The following is a 14,768-nucleotide window of genomic DNA, read 5'->3' as shown; positions in this document are numbered from 1 at the left end:
CTGGCAGGGACCTGCACACCCATTCCAGGAGCCCATGCTGGAGCAGGTTTCCTGGTAGGATTTGTGACCCTGTGGGGGGAACCACACTGAAGCAGCCTGTCCTTAAAGAATTGATCCTGGGGAAGTGACCCACGCTGGAGAAGTTAATGGAGAACTGTTGCCCATGGGACAGACTCAGTTTGGTGCAGTTCATGGAGAACTGTCTCCCTCCTGGAGAAGGGGAAGGACTCCACTCCCTGAGCAGCAGTGGGAACAACATGTGATGAAGTCCTTTTCTGACCAGGTGACCCATCTGGTGGATGCAGGAAAGGCTCTGGATGTTGTGTACCTGGACTTCAGCAAGGCTTTGATGCTGTCTCCCACAGCACACTCCTGGAACAGCTGGCAGCCCAGGGCTTGGACAGGAGCACTCTGTGCTGGGTTAGGAACTGGCTGGATGGCCGGGCCCAGAGAGTGCTGGTGAACGGTGCCACATCCAGCTGGGGGCAGCCAGCAGGGGTGTCCCTCAGGGCTCTGTGCTGGGACCAGCTCTGTTCAATGTCTTCATTGATGACATGGATGAGGGGATTGAGTCTTTCATTGCCAAATTTGCAGATGACACTAATCTGGGAAGCTGGGCGTGTGTGTCAATCTGTTGGAAGGAAGGAGGGCTCTGCAGAGAGACCTGGATCAGTTGGATGGATGGGCAGAGTCCAATGGGATGGAGTTTAATAAGTCCAGGTGCTGAGTCCTGCATTTTGGCCACAATAACCCCCTGCAGCATTACAGGCTGGGGACAGAGTGGCTGGACAGTGCCCAGGCAGAAAGGGACCTGGGGGTACTGACATGAACATGAGCCAGCCGTGTGCCCTGCTGGCCAAGAAGGCCAATGGCTCCTGGCCAGTGTCAGGAACAGTGTGGCCAGCAGGAGCAGGGAGGTCATCCTTCCTCTGCCTTTGGCAAGTCGTTGTAGAAATGTAATATCTTAAAAAAGAGCTAGTAGTATCTTTCACAGTCCCTAGGGAGCCTAATTTTTCTTATTATAAGAAGCTTTTTTTTAGTTGCTTTAGGCCTTCAAGTTATATATCCAATGAAAGCATAATTATTTCTGTCTGTACTCTTTGTTATTCTTTTCAGTGCAGATTTATTAGAATTTCTGTTTCTTTAGTTTCTACAGCAGTCCAACAGAGTTCCCATTAAATGTGAAGCTAAAGGGATTTAATGAATTTGGAAAAAACAGTAACTTCTACATTTCACACTCTATTATGGGCATTTTGCATGAATTTGCCATTGAAACATAACTGTTTTCTTGTAAATAGAGCAGTAGAATTGTATGTCTTCCAGCATGCTTTAGCTTTATCATTTTACGAGATTTAAAAATACTGAACTCTCAAGTATAATCATGTCATGAAAAAATAATGTATCATCATGAGAATAAGAATAGAATTAGGAGATATATCACTGAGTTCTGTTAAGATGAAATTTAAAACTTAACTAAGCAGTAGCAGTATTTGACTTGCCTTTCAGCCATGATTACTTTCCAAGGATGAATAATTTCACTGAAAAGAAACCTTAGGGCATACCGAATATTAGTGCTACTCTAAATGTTTTTAAAATTTAAACAACATAAAAGCACGACTAGGAGTCTACATTTAAAAAAATGCAAATGTGTTAGCTACATGAAACCTAAGGATCCAATTTTATAAGCACCCCTGGGACCTATAGAAATGAATAAAATTTCTTATATATGCAGTATTTAAAGAATCAGTGTATATTTTAGAGTCCCCTGCGCAGCACTATGCATCTAGATAAAATGACGTTTGCAATTACATTTGTGGAATTAACCCAGACACTGGACCCACTTTGTATCAGTGATGGTGTGAGGTGTATATGTTATATATGTAGGAAAAATTATAACTGTGGCCTTCTGAAAACAGAGAACCATTCTGGATTAGAATACATACTCCACTTGGAAAAGAATACTTGGAATAATTAGCATTAAGAAGTTGTCACACAGAGTGTGACATAAGTGCAGGACTGAAGAGTAATCTAAGAGAAATGAAAATTTTACTGCTCTCTAGAAGTTGAGATTGGAAGAAAGTACTGAAAATAATTCATAAACCAGTTAATTTTTTTATCATGTGTGTATCTGTTATTTAAGTATAAAATCAGCTTATTCATCTTTCCATATACAAATAATTTTTTCTCACATGAAAATAGCCCTGGGCACAGTGGATATATTTTTTATTTCTTTCACATTTAGTGCATAAATGTGAAAAGAACCAATCCACTGCATGCCATATATTTACATTATTGATGGATATCAAGTTGCAGATATACTGAAAGTGAAATTCCTTTCTTTCAGAGTATCATCGGAGATTTTCCAGTTTCTTCTAGCTGTTTATCAGTAGATAATGTCTTTCTAATCACAGTATCTGTGAAATTTAACTGGATAATTCAATTTTGTGGATTGATTTTGTTGGGATAATTCACATAGTGACTAGTTAGATTGAGGAGTAGATCTGGAAGGAATACTCCAAAGAGGGAAAAGCAGAGCAGTCACTTGTGAGATCTCCAAATTAAATAAATTATCAAATTAGGTTAGTTAATTAATAAATTAACATGATGCACAACAGCTCAGAGCTTAGTGTTATCCATTTATAAGTGAGGCTTTAAGTCTCAAGGTAGTCTTGGAGGACAATATGACACAAGAAGTTACCAGGTATTTATACTAAACCAGGTTTTGGTTTAGTATGCTATATTAAGGCTTTAATACAAAATTATTATTATTTTATGACAAGATATCCCACAAATATTGTTACTAGTTTGGTTGGGTTTTTTAATTTTGTCTACCAGAAGTTAAAAAGAAACACAACAACAGAAAAGAATTAAATTTTACTGAATAAAAAATTAAGTTTAACCTATTATGTGATAGTAGGGTAATCCTAAATTTTAAGCAACATTAAGTATAAAATCCTTATTTTTATTATACAGATTCTCGTAATTTGCAAACAAATCTAATAAATTGAAAAAAAAAAACTCAGTACAGAAAAAAACCCACAAAAAATATGTTAGATAGAAAAAAATGCAGAACTTTATACTATTTAAAATACTGCTTGCAAGGATTTCATCTAGAAAACTTCCTTTTATTGTCTCAGAATTTTAACTGCTGTCAAAATGAACCATGGGAAAGCAATATCTGACACAAGATTTGTTGTGAAATAAATTGTACCATAAATCCAAGTCAGTAAAACCAAAACAAAATTCCCCAGCTGCTTCTCTGGTCCAGGGTAGGTTGTTTATGTTACTTTATATTACAGCAGAATGAGAGGAAAAATGTCTGGCATATTAAATTGTCTTTTCACTGAAGTAATCTGCCTCAGAAACCTTCTAAGAATTGTGATATATTACATAAACTATCACCAAGGAAAAGAAGGTTAAGGGAGCTTGCAGTACAGTTCCTCTACATTAATCCCAAAGTGGATCTCATATGAGGTTAATTAACAAAAATACCACATTGTTACATTGCTCTCATTGGAGAGTTATCTGCTGCAGAGAACAATGTTATTCCAGTTCCAAATTCAATCCCCTGAGGATGTCAGATCTAACTGAAGAAGGATATAAATTTATTTTGAAATAAAGTAGCTGAGACACTGTTGCTGAAACAACATCTTCACTCCTATATATGTGAGATTGTGGTGGCAGAGTGAAATTTCTGTCAAAGAAGCATTACAAATTTGAGGATGGTTTGGGGTTTTTTTCTTACTTCTCTCCCTTTATTCTGAATCTCTATTACTGCAGAGGGTGTATGCAGCCTGACTACTGCATGTTAATAAGTGGAGTGCTTTGATTTAACAGCACTTTGCTGCACCTATTACTCACTATTTTACTACTCCCAAGGAAAAACTGAGTCCCCTGGAAATACCTGAATCTCTTTCAGAGGAAAAAAAAAATGAATAGCATTTTTATGAAGCTTAAACAGGTTTGTGATGATGATTCATGTTCTTTTAAGGGCAGGAGAAAAAGTCATGGGAAGACAGCAGTGAGCAGCTTGAGGTGATAAAGTAATAAGGTTCTGTACAAATGTCTGAGACTCTTGTAGATGTCACAGAATATGAGGAACTTTGCCCAAAATCTGTCTGCCTGGGATGAGCAACAACTGTTTTGTTTATTCTGTGTGTTTGCACAGTAGGAGGAAGAGTATATAACCTCTTTTTTCTAGCTGAGACTCACAGTTAGCTCACAGAAATACTGACAGAATGAAGTTAGAAATTGCCACAGGGGAGGAATACAGGGGAAAAAATTAAAAAAAAAGGATTTTGCTACACAATAGACAAAATGTTAATTCATATGCAGAAACAGCCAGGCTGTCTCAGTTCCATCTGTCTGCCTTGCACAAATAACAATTAATTTCATAAATACTCATTCAAGCATCTGGCTATAACTGTCAGAATTCAGCTAACACAAATAAATGAATTTTAATAATAAAACTGTTTCAAGTTGCACATTCTATGAAATAAAGATAATGATAGCAAATCATACTGTCAGTGAAATCATTGTCATAAATTGGTGACAATATCTAACTTTAATTCCCTAAAACACCAGAAACAAATGTCACCATTTTAATAATCAGATAAAATGGTTCTGTTCCTGGAATTTCCATCTTTCTCTTCACTATAATGTATAATTATTACATTATTTTGGAATAAAAGTATTAGCCATTCATTTAACTGTGAATACAAATAAAAACCCATGAATAGAGATCTACAGTATAATAGATCAGGTATAATTAATATAATCTAATGTTCACTAACATGACTAATTTCCTTACAAAACATTTTTCAGTAGCTGATATTAAAAATGCATTTGGCAAAAAATAGCTGTAATATTTTTATTAATATTAATATATAACACATTAAAACACAATTACCATGTTAAGCTCCTTTCTTCCATGTATTTAATTTTTAATTTTACTGGGCTGGATTTTGAGATATCACTATACAAACTGAACCAAAAGTAGCATCCCTATTCAGGGATTTTCTTTGATACCTATTTCTACTGAGAAAAAAAACTAGTCAGAAAAGGTTAAGTAATCCATGGGAAAATCATAGTTACAAAATACACAGTACTACAAATTAATGAAAATAAAGCAAGCAGGAGTGTAAACTAAAGTGCCTAGAAAAGAGCGAATTTGTGGATTGACAACATAATTTATAATGATTTGAATCATCATGAATCCAGAAGATGTGGTTCTTCATTTAACAAACTTCAGGTATAAAAATGAATAGATTTTCTTTAGAAGTTGATCTATTTAAAAAACACTCTTACTTCAACTTGGTTTTAATCAGAATAACACCAGAGCACACAGGGAAAAAAGAAAACATTCCTGGAACAAAAGCAATGTATTGAGATAGATTATCCTATCAGTAAACCTTCCACATCTTTATTTGAATAGAAACACACTTGCAGGAATTGCATACAAAATAAATCACCTATGCAGTAATTAAAAAAAAAAAAAAAGTTAATGCATGTACTATTTTTAGGCTATAGGTTTACAAAAAATATCTGTACTTCAAATAATAAATTAACCATATTAACTTGAAATCTTCTTCAAATTTTTCTGTTATACTGATTTGACAAAAAATCAAATATTTAATGAAAAAATCCTGCCACTTGTACTGATTACTGATTAGCAGATTAGCATCCTATCAGCAATCATGTGCAACCAGGATCTAGCTTTGACAGATTCTGTTTCCCATCACCACTACAATGGAATTTATATTTCAAACACACACTCTTTAATACCTCTTTCTCCAAGTTTTTATTTATATATTTCTTTGACTACCTTTATGATGACCAAGCCAGATGCTTAATACCAAATCTTGAAAAATCTTGAACTTCCATAAAAGGTACTTGTGGATATTAAAGGAAAGGGAAATGGAAGTCAAAGTATAGGAAAGGGAAAATAGAGAAGAAAACGGAAGAGGAAAGAAGAAGAGAAAGAAACAATGGGTGATTAAAAACTTTATAAGTACCACTAAATATAAAGTTCAGGATAGAATGCTTGAAACAACTGATATTTCCTGAAAGAAGATCTTGTTAAACTAAATAAAGGCATCCTGAATGAAAAAAGTCTTTACAGAATGCAATAGGTAAAAATGGAAATACATACTCACCTTCAAAATCATACAATTCAAATACATTTAAAAAAAAATGCTCTTTGAAATACCTCTTTTAAGGTGTCAGATCTCCTCCCAGTACTCATAAGCCCTTAATTTTATTTATTTAATAAGTGTTTTGGAACAAGTTTTTAAGAATTTTTTTTTCTATGTGTGTGCACAGCATTGTGACTGTTTTGTAGTGTTGCAAGTTATTGGACAATAATTTAAACAATGTTCAGTGATGGCTAAGAGCTTCCTATCACAGCATTTAGAAGCATTAATTTAATCAATGTAAATTCTGGATCTCATGGAGACTGGTGAAGGACTTCAGAAAAAGTGACTGTATTTTTTTTTCTTTGGCATGTTCAGACCAGGTATTAGAAATATTGATACACTGGGAGAGACATGAAGCACTGAAACAGGTTATTCCAAGAAAAGGGAGTGAGTAATCTCCATCCCTGGGACTCAAGACTGAGAGAGACAAAACCACACCTGATCTGATCTAAGACTGGCAGTAGTCTTGATTCAAGCAGGAGGTTGGACCAGATAAATACCAGGTATTCCTGCCAACCAAATTTTCTGTTTCTATAAATTAAAGGGGAATTCTATCTTGGTTCTTGGAACATTTTGCCCTCTGCTATAAAACTATTGCAAAATTCTTAATGGTAAGATTTTGCTTGGAGAAGCAGCCAGACACTTGAAAAGGACTATACTAAAAAGTTTAATGAAACAATAAATGAATGCAGTGAAATCAATGGGGATTTGGACTTCTACCGGATATTCCCTTCTTGATGCGAAAAGAAAGTATTGTTCAAAATGCTTTCTAACATATGACTAATGTTCTCAGCAGGGTTCATTGTTAAATATTTATGTCACTATAATTGCTGCAATTTTATAGTACAAATTATACTGCTAGATATAAAACCTGATTAAGTTAAACTTGTTCATTAATCAAATTTACTTTCTGTAGAGACTAGTTTTAAAATTATCCTGTAAGAAAAAATAGAAGGCCATTGAATACACCAAACTTACATTGGCAATACGAACACAGAAAGACAGCAGAATTAAGACATCTAGGTAAGTAATACTTTATTGAGTGAACACAAAATACTAAAAAATGTAGTAAAGGAATAACTGTTGCAATCTCAATGCAGAGGGGCAATAATTGCCCCTTTTAAGAAAATTCACACTGTCATTTATCCTATTGTTTTTTCTCTCTTTGAATACCCTTCAAGCCCGAAAAGAATGGTTAATGGGAGACAACCCAGAAAATAAACAAGATCACTTATTAAAAGACTACAAAAATATATTCATGGTCATCTTGTAGGCAATGCTACTATGTATTCCCTGTTTTACATCAAAGTTTGGAATCTAACCTTGATTACTGAAGAAGGCAGTATACTTTTAGAGGGGAGGCAGGAGTTAGTTATGAACATATATCTTCCTTTCCTCTACTCTTGCTGCAGCTATATCACTTTGTCTCATTCCTCAGTTGTATAAATCAAACTCTGTCCTATCCCAGTCTATTTCATCCATGGCAGAAGCTAGAATCTCTCACTCTCCCTTGCAGGGCAGAAGGAATTACTGGTATTTCAGTTTTTCCTGCTAGTTTTTTTGTTTGTTTGTTGTTTGTTTGTTTTTTGCTCGTCCTACACTGGAGTTCCTGTTGTGACTTCCATCCCATCTGAAATTTGCAACACAAAGTTGGAGTTCAAAATGGTCTCCTACATTCAAAACTCCATCCATGAATTCTTTGTTACTGAAAGATCCTGGGCAGAAGGTGAGGTGGGCTTCTCCTAAATTCACAACAGACAAAAGCTGCATCTTCTAAGCATGAAGACTATCCCAGGTGCATCACACTAGTTCCTGTGGTGCACCTGGGATACATTCTGTTTAATGTCTATACAATAGTTCATGGTGTAGTAAACACACACATTTTGTCATCTGAAGGTCCTGGTGACTGATTTAATATATCAGGGTGAAACTCAGGTCTAAACTAGCAGCTTATCCTGAACTAGTCACTAATTATTGGGCTAAATATAGTCCCTTTCAAACAAAATACAAAAAAAAAAAACCCACAAACAAAAATAAAACCCAAAAAATCCACACAAACAAACCAAAAAACCCCAAACCAAAGCAAAGACCAAAGAAAAAACCAACAAAAATCACAGAATCACTTCAGTTGGACAAGACTGCTGAGATCGAGTCCAAGCTCTGACTGATTGCAACTTTGTCAGCTGCCACATCCATTTGTTTCTTGAACAACTCCAGGGATAGTGACTCCATCACCACTCCCTAGGTAGTCTGTTCCAAAGTTTAACAACCCTTTGAATGAAATAAACTCTTTGTGATGTTCAGCCTGAACTTCCCCTGCTGCAGTTTATGTGTCCCCTTGTCCTGTCACTAATTGCCTGGGAAAGGAGACTGCCCCCACCTGGCAACAACCTCGTTTCAGGGAGTTGTAGAGAAGGATAAATTCATCCCTGAGCCTTCTTTCCTCCAGATCAAACACCCTCAGCTCCCTCAGCTGCTCCTCACAGGACTTGTGTTCCAGACCTTTCCCCGGCTCCATTGCCCTTCTCTGGACGTGCTCCAGCCCCTCAATGTCCTGGCAGTGAGGAGCCCAAAACTGAGCACAGGACTCCAGGTGTGGTCTCACCAGTGCCCACCCACCACAGGGGACAATCCTGCCCTGGTCCTGCTGCCACACCACTGCTGATCCAGGCCAGGTGCCATTGGCCTTCTTGGCCACCTGGGCACTGCTGGCGCATGTTCAGCCACTGCTGACCAAAATCCCCATGTCCTTTTCCTCTCAGCAGCTTTCCAGCCACTCTGCCTCAGCTTGTAGCACTGCAGGGGATGTTGTGGCCAAAATGCCTCCAAAGTTTAAGAAAATAATGATTTTAACAACTGCACCTACTTCCTATCGTCAGCAAAGTTCTGCAGAGCTACAATTTCTTTTTCCTATGAGGCATTACAACATATTTAGGTTGTTTTATGTAGCAAAATACAATTCACTAGTTTTCTTATGGTGTTACAAAACTGTACTGTGTTATTACATACAAATTAGATGTGGCTTTCCTTAACCAGATGGACCTAAACTGCCCACTACTACAAATATATCAGTATTCTTACAGTGAAACAAAACAGATGCTGAGAATTCAGAAGTTCTTAATGGTAAGCCAAAGGAATACCTGAGAGCACAGGGAATGAATATTTTAAATACTATGCTTAGAGAAGCAGAGAATTTTTCATAGGTAAATTCAAATTAGCAAGACTTGTCTCTCAATTAAGACTGCTGTTTAAAATGCCAACATTTTAAATTTCACTTTAATTCTGCTTCCTAACAGTAATAAACAGAATATGTAAAATATGTATGACTTTGCTTACTTAAGTTGTGCAGCCTTGGAGCTGCCTAAAAAGCAGGTTCTGACACAGGACTTCTGTCTTTCACTCCTCTAAGCCATGCACTTTTCAAGTCTGGAGGATGCAAAGTGTGAGGAAAAGAAAGTCTACTTGCTCTACTACCCAATTCAGGAACTGGCAGAAACCTAACCCCCACCACTTGAAAAAAGAACAAAGCAGTTCCTGGTTTCTGCTATCTCCACAGAGGCCATTTTCATGATCCTGAACGTGTCTTTCCAAACATTCCCTACTCTGTAAACAGAAAGACCTCAAGGCTGACGTGAATGATGATTTCAAGGACTGCTCTTTTGCTTCTTACATGCAAAGATAATTTTCCTTCATAACTTTCCCCCTCATCCCCATCCTAATCCCATATACTATAATTTATTTCTTACCAATGAGAAAAGAAGTGGAGAGACAGAAAAAAGTCATAAAAAGAGATTAATTTAAAGATATTGTGAAATGTAATACAGATAGGGCCATGCTATTGTTCTGCTGCTCATTCTTGTATGTGGCTGAAGGAGAGCTCTATTCATAACCACTCTGTCTTTCAATGACCTTGAAAATACTTAAAGAATACTCTGTCATCCTGGAGCACTTCTCTATTTTGTATTACAAAGTGCAGCAGAAGTTTATATACACATAAATATTCCATAAATGTACCTTATCTTTCTCTAAGTAGACAAGCAATGTACAATAAATGTGGATGAATACAATACACTTGAAAGGCAAAATTTGCAGCTGCACCATGTGTCTCATTTATCAGTTCTTCATAGCCAATACTGCACTGCATCATTCTCTGCTTAACAAGATTTACCTTTACAAGCCACGTCAGCAAGACCTTTACATCAGATCAGCTGTTCACCATAAATTTACTTGAGAGTGTGCAGTTATGAAAAGCATGAAAGGTGTAAATAGGAAATAGCACCAGGTGAAATACATTTGTAATGACTGATTATCCCTTTAATTTCCTATTAAAATACTTACTACATACTCTTGCAATCAAAATATCTTCCATTTGTTCCTACGGATTTTAAGTCTGTGTCTTGAGAAAACCATAAATCGCATTGTGCAATGAGCTTTGACTGGTTGACTAAATGCAATTACAAACACAGAATTACCAGGAAAAAAAGAGTAAGTTCATATAGTGGTTATATCTGCAAAAAACTCAGTTGCTTTTAGTTATGAACTCATGCTGTGCAGTAAATTGTCTGGATTCTCTTCACTTCTCATGACATTTTATTCACCTTTAAATATGAAAAGTACATCTCATTCTCCTGAAATTTCAGGTCTGTATAAAAACCTGAAATGTTTAAACATCGTTTTCCCTTTACACTTCTCACTTTCCAGTCTCTTTAATCCATCCATATAATTTAGTTTAAGACATTTATTTACAGTTCAACCTTTTCAACCACAAGAGACTTTAACAGCAAAGATTTGGATGGAGGCCAAAATTAGTATAGAGACAGAATTAAAGAGCTGAATAACTTTCTTACATGCAGGCATATACACAAAATAAATTAGATAAAAAGTGATCTTTGTCCTCATATTTATTTTTAGCCTATAGTAGTTATAAAACTGCATACATTCTTTCACTTTTGTTTTTTTTATGACAACTCGCCATTGAAAATTTTATTGGAAAATTGCATAATGCCATTTTAACCCAAGAATGAAGATTTAAAAAAAAAACAAGGACTTTTTATTCATATTATTTGTATCAGGTCTTACAACACTATAGCTTAATAGTATATGTGTGTGTGTGTGTGTGTGTGTGTGTGTGTGTATATATATGCAATTCCTGGTATTCCTATTCCATTGGTATCTTCTCATTGGTATAGCCAATTCAAAACTTCTTGTAATTTCAAAGCAGGTTTTAAGTTGAGAAAACTATTTTTGAGTCAATATCAATAGTATCATTAGATATTAACAGATAAGAGGAATGATCAACAAATTTTTTTTTTAAATATTAACAAATATTGCCAACTGAAAATGGGCAATTTCTTAAATGAAAACATTAATTTTAGTCAATTTGACAATGATAATAAATATGACATAATAAAAAAATTGGGTATAAAGCAACAATATATTTTTGGGGTCCAGCTTTATAGGGGGGTTTGATCCATGATTTTGATGTTCTTAAACTGCCTGCCTAACAGTCTGATAAATGAAGAACCATATCCTAAAGCTCAATTCACAACACAGAGCTTTTTCTGAATGGCTTATGCCATCATTTAGCAGAGTCAAAACCTCTGAGTCTTCAGGTACTTCTAGATTTGTGGTGTACATACATAGTTTTCCAGAAAGGCATAAACACTCCTCATGAATAGTAACTGTTATTGTTGAACTGAATGTGATCACAATTCATGCCATAGCAAGTAATCTGACAGATATGACAAGGAATTAAATGTCTCAAGATGAATTTTCCTCCTGGGACAGGCTGATGAAGGCATTTTTCCTTCTGTTTTTGCAGCTTGCAGTAGAAATTAATGAATTCTACCTTGAAGATTTTCAACTCTGAAAGTAATTTTGAGTGATGACTTAGCCTACCAAACTATTTGCAATTTATTTTGGTTTGATCTATAAATGATACAGATATATTCTCCTTAATCATTAAACCCATTAGGAAAATTATTTCATTATATGGGATCCGTATCTCTCAGGAATCTATTTAGAAGTCTTCCTGGTTTAATGGTTAAGCATTGTTACACTGGGAAACTGTTTCAGTAATCAGGGGGGTACATACTTTCATGCTTTAGTACAAAAGAAGCAGTAAATACAAAACCTGCAACCTAAGAGGTAATTCATCTGAATTCTTACTAGTCTGTCTATTAGATTTCCTCTCAATTTCAATAATAAGAGATAGTAATGGCTTTGTTTTATAATAGGAAAGAATATCTTCTGCCATAATGGTGCTTCTGAAATCTCAGGGGAAATCTGCGCAGAAATTCTTCCCTATGAGGACAGTGAGACCCTGGTACAAGTTTCCTAGTGAAGATGTGGACACCCCATCCCTGGAAGTGTTCAAGGCCAGGTTGGATGGGGCTCTGAGCTACCTGGTCCAGTGGAAGGTGTCCCTGCCTGTGGCAGAGGGTTTGGAATGAGATGAGCTTTAAGGTCCCTTCCAACCCAAACCACTCTAAAATTCTATGATTCAAAAAAATTTTGAAGTCTTCTGAAAGAATGTTTGTTTATATGAAGTGCACCAAAATTTCCTGCTTAAGGACAGAAAATCAAGTTAAGCAGTTTTATCCAAAAACCTGATCTGCACAGACAAAAACAAAATCCCCCAAAACCCCAACCCTCTGCCCCGCTCCCAAAAAAACCAAAACACACCACACCATTTCAGAGTTTGGAATGTTATATATATATATAATGTAAAAGAGAAAATGGAATAACCTTTTTTTAAATTTACTGGTTTATGTTGTTTTTTTTTTTTTCACTAAGAACTTTTATTGTGAGTTGCCTACATCATTGGTATCTTCTCATTGGTATAGCCAATTCAAAACTAAATAGAACAATACAGAGGGAGAGGACTTCAAGTTTTGATGACCTCATCAACACGGGCATGTACATTACTTCCTCTAACTTTAAGGACGTTTGCAGTAAAAGGAGCAGCAGTACCAGGCAGAACACACAGCACAGCAATTTAAGAACATGTCTTGGGTAAGAGAAAACACTTATCTTCTATAATGCACCTTAAAAACCAGTTAAATGTATGTGAATAAAATAGTAGAGACAGGATATGGTTTGAAAAAAAAACCCACTAATTTCACAAACAAACTGCTAAATATGGAATTTCCATGCACAGAAACATTTAGAACTCAGGGCAAAGCCCTAGCAAAACTTGGAATTTGGCCCTGCTGCAATCTGGGGGAATTGGAGCTGATGATGACAAGAATCCTACTGGTACCTTTAGTAATTTAGGAAGCTAAATTAATCTAGAATTTCATTAAGTACATTAAATGTAGTGAACCCAGATGAAAATGGAAGTAAACAGAACCTGCTGAGATTTGAATGTGAAATTACAAAGAATTAGTTATTTCATATTAGAGATGTAAGTTGTTAAAACCCAGAGAGAAAAAAAACTAAAGTTATGTTGAAAGCAAGTACTCGCCTTAGTGCTTGTAACTGGATAACTCCTTATTAGCGGAAACTGAAACCTTAAATTTATTGTTGTTCGTTTTCCATATATTTAAGATGCTGTACAACCTCAGATGTTTTCCTTATGCTGTGTTTATTTTTCAGAAAAGTAATATAATGCAACTTGTTCACCTATCAAAGGTTTTCTTTTCTTCCAGAAAGAATAAATATTTCAAATATTTCTTAGCTAGAAATATTTTTCATCCTTTCACGTTGCCTTTAAATGGAAAATTGTAAAAAACATATTTCACTTATTGTTGCCCATAGTCTGATTATGCTATCACAAGGCTTCAAAAATTATTGTCTCCTTCAATGAAATATTCACTAAAGAAATATAAACATATGTTGATAAACTATCTTTGGTATATTTTTATAAATATATTTCACTGCATGAAATATATTTACAAGTAGCTCTTTTACTATTGAATAGTATTATACTTGGCACATTATTTGTAAAGTTTCTGCTTTCTGCCATCCAAAGAATCTCTAATATCAAAAAAACATTCTTGATCATTGAAACACAAAACACAGATATAAATTGAAAAAATCATCTCGTATAACATGTTGATTTTCTATACTTTCCTTTTTTGTACCCCAAAGTTTGGAAATGTATGTATAACTTTAGCTTATATAATTTGTCTACTGTAGAAATTATTTTATGCTAGTATCCTATAAGAGCTAAATTAATAATTCCAGGGATAATTTCACTTAAAGGGTTGAAACTCAACAGAATATCTCATGAAAAAATGCCAAGACATAGATGCCAGTAAAGTTCAGAGACTTTGAGCTTGTGGGGTTTTTGGTTTGGTGGGTTGGGTTGATGCATTTCTTTGGGGGTCTGTGTTTGGTTGATTTGGTTTGGGGGTTTTCCTGTTGTTTCTGTTTCAGTTTTTGTTTCCTAGAAAAATAAATGAGATGAGACATTTCTGAGTTTTAAGATCCAGTCATTTCATGCTGATGTAATTGTTCCTCATATAAGAAATTCTAAATTTTCTAGGGATTATACATTAGCAACTTCCCTAGAAACTCAGGAAAACTAGAACCTTCCTCAAATGTCTCTAAACTCAATGAATGAGAAGTCTT

At 35.4% G+C, this 14,768-nt stretch overlaps 1 protein-coding gene across 2 annotated transcripts in view; it reads right to left on the bottom strand.

Annotated features, from left to right (window-relative positions):
- NCAM2 (neural cell adhesion molecule 2) overlaps positions 1–14,768 on the bottom strand; it is a 271,664-nt gene that overhangs the window by 49,209 nt on the left and 207,687 nt on the right. The gene's annotated exons all lie outside the window — the stretch shown is intronic.

This window comes from Molothrus aeneus, chromosome 2 (genome assembly GCF_037042795.1).
Source record: "Molothrus aeneus isolate 106 chromosome 2, BPBGC_Maene_1.0, whole genome shotgun sequence".
Taxonomy (NCBI): Eukaryota; Metazoa; Chordata; class Aves; order Passeriformes; family Icteridae; genus Molothrus; species Molothrus aeneus.
The sequence above is the reverse complement of the archived record's forward strand: the minus strand, read 5'-3'. Positions and strand labels throughout refer to the sequence as shown.